Source organism: Pinus tabuliformis, chromosome 3_1 (genome assembly GCF_031772625.1).
Source record: "Pinus tabuliformis cultivar Carrire ecotype Pingquan chromosome 3_1, CPIR1, whole genome shotgun sequence".
Taxonomy (NCBI): Eukaryota; Viridiplantae; Streptophyta; class Pinopsida; order Pinales; family Pinaceae; genus Pinus; species Pinus tabuliformis.
Window position 1 is genome coordinate 209,003,090 of NC_142301.1, and position 6,724 is coordinate 209,009,813.

Consider the following 6,724-nt stretch of genomic DNA (forward strand, 5'->3'; position numbering starts at 1 on the left):
GAGGAAAGATTCCGAGTATTGCGACAGGCACCATTAACGAAACTGACATAAGGTGCAACATACATCTGCATAAGAATAAAAGGAAAAAATAAGTGATAAATGCTTACACACCAAGCCAAACATGTACAAAATGAAAAACACACTTGTGTACACAGCAGTGCATGAAAGACTCATGCATAGTATTTCTTGAGATAAAGCCCATTACAGGGCTTATCTAAAGGGCTGCCTTCATAATCAATTAGCTAATAAGCCCCTTTTTGCAACACAAGTTTGATAATATAGGGCCCATGCCACATGCGTTCAAATTTACTAGCCCCCAGCTTGTCATTAGCATGATCATACAGCAGGACTAAATCTCCCTTCGTGAAGGAACATGGGTTGATTGTCTAATCGAAGTGAGTTTTCACTCTCTTCTTTTGTGCTTCAATGACTAAAGAAGTAAGTCGACAAGTCTTGTCAAGCCTTTCCAATTAAAGAAGGCATTCTTCCACTGGAGTAGCATTCGGGAGCAATTCGATAGCTAATTTGAGAGAAGGGATTTCGCATTCAATCAGAAGGGTAGCTTCCAGACCATAAACAAGTTGAAATGGTGTGAATCTAGTCGCATCCTTAATCAAGGCATGGTGGGCCCATAGGGCAGAAAACAACATCAAATTCCAGTTGGACTTGTGCATTCCAATGGTACGGTGAAGCATAGCAACCAACACTCTGTTTACTGCCTCGACTTGGCCACTTGCCTGAGGGTAATAAGGCATCGAACTATCGTGACGCAAGCCTAATTGGGTTGTCAACTCAGTCATCATATAACCATGGAAATGGGAACCATGATTAGTGACTATAGCCTGAGGGACTCCGAACCAGGTAATCACATGATTGAATAGGAATTGCGCAGCTGTCTTACTGTCATTAGACAATGTAGGCATTGCTTCAGCCCATTTCATAAAATAATCAATGGCAACGATGATATACCCATGCCCCTTGGCCGAGCAATGGTTACAGGTCATAAAATCAATGCCCCATTTAGCAAAAGGGCCGACAGTAATGACAGGATGCAAAAGGGAAGGTGGCACACGCATCTTCTGCTGGTAAATTTGACACACGTGACAGGAGCGAACAACTAGAATGCAATCCTTGAAAATGGAGGGCCAAAAGTAACCAGCATGAAGAATATTTTGGGCAGTAGCATAGCCAGACATATGACTGCCACAGGTGCCAGAGTGGCAGTCATTTAAGACATTTTCAGCTTCCTCGAAAGTCAGACAATGACAGAGAACTGAATCAATGTTGAGATGGTATAAAGTTTCTCCAACAATACGATAGGGTTGAGAATGGTGGCGAGTGCATCGCCGAGCATCCTTAGACAAATCAAGGTGGAATGAAGATGTTTGGAGGTAAACAATAATATCACCATACCAGGGATCGAGGGTACGGATCAAGAAAAGTGTGTCATCTGGAATGGGTCTATCCGAGAGGGAGCGGAAGCAAATGGTAATGGGAAAATCAACTCAATGAATACCAGTGACTTCTTAGTCTTGGAAGGGGTAAACTCCAAATCAAACTCCTAAAGGATAACAATCCATTTTGAGTATTTTCTGCCCATCAATTGATGTGACAGAATGTATGTCATCAGGTTGCAATCTAAAATCACGGTCGTCGTGTGGAACAAAATATAATGACGAGAGCGTTGGACAACCTGAACAACTACAAAGGCTAGCTTCTCTACATAAGCATAGCGAGTCTTGGTGTCAAAAAGGTTTCGGCTAAGATAATGTATGACATGCTCGGAACCATCATAGTCGTCTTGGACTAAAACCATACCAATGTATTGTTAGTGGCAGCTAGATAAAGCGAATAATCACGATGATAGTTAGGTGGACGCAATAGAGGAGAAGAAACAAGAAGTGTCTTGAGTTGCTCGAATTACCTTTGGGTGATGTCATCCCAAATAAATGCAGTGTTATGCTTAACGAGACGCGTGTAACCTTTAGAAATCTCAGCATAGTTAGGGATAAAACGACGTAGGAAATTGGCCTTCCCCTGCAAACTCTGCAACTGATGCAAAGAAGCAGGAGGCGAGAGATTCAGAATAGCTTCGACCTTGAGGGGATTGAGACAAATACCCTCCTTAGAAACGACAAACCCAAGAAGTCTGTCGGATTTGATGCAGAAGACACACTTATGTAGATTGAGACAAATACGGTAATGTCTACAGTGAAGAAAAATTTGGCAGAGGTGGTTCAGATGGTCTGTGCATTTAGCTGAATGAGCCGGAAGATCATCCAAATAAGGCTAAACAATGTGTCAGATGTAATGAAAAGCATAGGACTTTGCTCACTGGAAAGTTGCAGTAGCATTTTTCAAGCCAAAAGGGAGATTTTTGTAAGCAAAAGTAACCCATAGATAGATGAAGGTAGTTTTTTGCTGATCGGTAGACGAAATATTGATCTGATTGTAACCAGAAAAGCCATCCATAAAAGAGAGTACCTCACTCCCAGCACAGTCATCGATAAGCTGGTCGATAAAGGGAGTAGGATAGTTATCTTTCAGACATGCGCGATTGATGTCACAATAATCAACACAAACCATAATACTGCCTTGCTTTTTGGTCACAGGTACAATGTTAGATACCTAGTCTATTAGTGGGATAGGGTAAATAAACCCTACGTTGAGAAGTTTTTCAACCTCTCCCTTAATGGCAGTGGCCTTTCTCAGGTGCATGGGACATAAACGTTGATGAATGGGTTTTGCACCAGCATACATAGGTATCTCGTCTACCACAATACTCAGATCAATACTAGGTATCTCCTCATACGACTAGGTGAACACGTTGCGGAACTCTCTTAAAATGTCGGTGTAAAGTTGGATCTCCTTAGGAGAACAAGTAACTCCAATGTGAATATTTTCAACAACCCCTTGTTTAACAAAGATGTCGATGGGCATGGTTTGCATGATATTCCCCATATTCCCCTCAGAAAAAACCTGATGAGTCAAGATGGGCATCTGAAGTGGCTAAGAAGGAACATAGGAAGCAAACTTATCGAGAAAGGCATTCATGGCCCCATGGCCTGGGAGAAATGAGGAACGATGATGATTATCAAGCCAAGGAGGACCTTCAAAAGGCATAGTCTCAAGAATCGCATCATCAGAAGGAAATGTCTCTTGTAATGGATCCGAAGAAGCAATATCTCTAAGCCAAGGGGATTTCACATACATGTCGAGAGATCTACTCCAAGGAGTAGAGTCAGAAGAGGAAACCAAAGCTGAAATGATTTCAACATAGTTGAGCTCTGCAAGTCTCAACGACATAATCTCACCCCATGAATCCACCTGATCGAGGGGGGTAATCACCGAGGGATCAGGAATGATAGAGATAATATTAACAAAGGTGACATTAGGAGGTGGGAGTGAAAAAACATAGCGTACATCCAACTTCGTCCCAACAAAATGTTGTAAGTCAGATTAGCATCAACAACTTCAACTTTGACATCAACTTTCTTCCCTTCCAAGGTGATAGGAAGGTGCAGGAGAATACCAAATGGATTTGAATCTCTTCCATCAAAGGCTTCCAAGGTATTAGGATATTGACTCAAAGACGGGGAACTGATGGCCTTCCAATAAGAAACAGACATGATGCAAGTTGAGGCGCCTTCATCAATCACAGTACGATGAATATTCTTCAAGTTAATGATGACTTGGATGAGAAAAGCGATTTGATGAGGCAAATGTGACACATGGTTTTCAAGATCGAATGTAATTAACTCAGAATCGGCTGGATCAATGCCACCAATGGCATATAGAAGAGACTTCCGTTGGGGTTATAGGAATATTTTCGGAGAACTCCCTTAGTAGGAGGTCGAATGACCAACTCGGTGTTGGGTCGTTCAATACGGAGAGGGCCAACACTAGATGAGGGAACATTAGAAGGTACTTCAAATTCCTTGCTGGCAGATGGAGCATATTCTTTCGATCAAGTACTCACATGAATAGGGATAGTCCCAGCCATAAAAACCTAGGAGCCAAAAGTGGAAGAGGATTAAGGTTGATCTACCACCATTTGAGTTTTCTGGGAGGGAAAAGGCTCTTTAAGTACAACAGGAGTCCTCGAAGTCTCCTTAACCAAAAAAATAACCTCATACCATATAGGATGGTCTTTAGTGTAGTGATCCTCGTCACAGATAAGACAAGGATACTTAGGTTTGCGTTTAGAACCATCATCGGTAGGAGTCTTAGGAGGATCTTGCTTCAGTGCATCGGCCTTATTTTTACCTTTCCCCTTCTTCTTACCTTTCGAAGTTTTCTTTGCCATGGTAGACTGAACGAAATTGACTTCTGAGGTTTTCCCAGTATTAGATGCGGACTGAGAAGCATTTTCACTAGGAGCAGTAGGTTTTTGCTTCACAAGAGATGTGGAAGAATTTCGGGAAGATTGAGCAATGGAACCAATAACACCATCAACAAAAGGTGTCGATGGGGATTTAGAAGTTCCAGGTCATGGAGCATCAAGTAAGACATCATAAAGCATGCTAGATTGGGAATAAACCAAATCAAGATACTAATCACACGTGACAACTTGCTCTTTAGTAACACATGCCCCCATAGCAATATCTCGAGCTATCAGACCGACAAAAGAGGTAGTAAACTAGTCAGTTAGAAGCTGATTAGGGATCCAAAACTTAATCGAATGACACCATCTTATCCATTCATGAATATGATTGGAGATGTGGGTAGCCATGTCCTGTTTCAGAGAAGTAAGGAGATGTGTTCCCATTTCATAACGAATTGGTAACTAAAAATGGGTAAGAAATGCCATCGCAAGAGAATTGAAGTCTTGGAAAGTTCCACGAGTGAGTTCAATATACCATTTCGTAGCATAACCAATAAGAGTCCTCTGAAAAAGACAAAGATGGATAGAATCGTCAAGCCATGAGTTAGATGAGCATCAAAGGTGATAAGTCATAACATGCGCTTGGGGATCCTCTCCAGATTTGCAGTCAAATTTAGGACAATCATCGGGAATCTTGGTCGGAATTGGTGGCCAATATGGATTATGAAGTATAGGGTCATTCGTCAGCTTGGACACATCAGGCAGTTCCAAAGTCGCAAGAAAAGGTAATTGAGGGTTAAAAGACATCATGGGCCTTTGATAAGGGGCAGAGTTAGGGTTCCAACTAGAGCCTTGTTTCCCCCATGGGTTTCTTCCATAAGGATTTTGTCTGTAAGGGTTATAGTTGGGCGGATTAATGCCATAACTTGGTTGTTGACCCGGATTTTGACCGCCAGAAAACCATTGGTTACTAACTTGATCAATAGGGGCAGCATATGGCTGCTAAAAATTATGATAAGGATTAACCTAAGGTTGTTGATAGTTCTAATACGGAGCACCCTGATGTTTCCCTTGGGGTTGCTAAGGTATGTGGAGATTGTATTGTGGCTGAGGTCCAAACTATGCTTGGGGCCCAGGTTGCATCTGATAAATAGGTTGGGCTTGGAATCCAACTTGAGTTTGGGGATCGGGTTGAGCTTGGAGTCTAGCCTGAGTCTGGAGACTGGGTTGAGCTTGGGAACCAGCTTGCATCTGAGTGCCCGGTTGACTAAGAGTTGGATTGACTTGACTAGACTGATGTCCTTGTTGGAACTGGGGCTAACCCAACTGACCAGAAGGTTGGCCTTGTTGGAATTGAGGTTGACCTATCTGACCAGAAGGTTGGCCTTGCTGAAATTGAGGCTATCCTACTTGACCAGAGGGTTTTCCTTGCTGGGCAATAGGTTGGCCTTGCTGAAATTGAGGCTGACCTAACTGACCAGAAGGTTGACCTTGCTAGGCAATAGGTTGGCCTTGCTGGAATTGAGGCTGACCTGGCTGACTAGAAGGTTGCCCTAAATAAACAAAGGAGGAACTTGTGGAGGCCAAAGGTTGTCCCTGAAAGGGTTGTCCTTGCAAGCCTAAAGGTTGTCCTTGAAAAGGTTGCCCTTGCAAAGCCAAAGGTTGTCCTTGAAAAGGTTGTCCTTGCGGTCCATGTAAGTAGTGTGATTCCAGGCAATCGAAAGGGGAACGTAATTCTCAACTAGGACCCTCAGTGAAAGAGAGCTAGTGTAATAAATATGAGCTCCACAGTGATCATAGTAGTGCAGAGGGTTATGTGGAGCGAACAACGGTTGAGAACCTAAAGGATTATGAGTCAGATTTTGAAGAGAAAACAGGTATTTCTCATATGAAAATCCTGCCAGAATGGAATTCAAAGAGATTGGTACATTGCCCGTAGGTTGACTGATGCCAGAAACTAAAGGCAAAGGACTGCTACCAGTGGGTCTGGAAGATATCGCTGTAACAGTAGTAATTACCGAAGATGCGGTAACCACACTAACAGAAGGGGGTGTAGATGCCACACACATGGTGGGCATTGATGGAACATACGTAATTGATGTAACCTGTGTCTGAGGTATAGAAGTCAGGGAAAAATAAGGAGATATGAATGGTCCTGAAGTCAAAATGGTAGTACGAGACCACACAAAGCTCTGATGCAAAGATATAGAACCAAGTATGTTTTCCAGAGCGTGATAGCAAAGTGGCTATGACACATTTGGAGCGATGTGGAAAGGAAAAACTTCTACGAGAAACTGACGTTCCCCAGTCGACATAAGATTCTCTTGACTACTAATGGGACTCGACTCGTCCATGTCGGAAGTGGCCATCGAAATCGAAGCACTAGGAAGAGTAGATGGG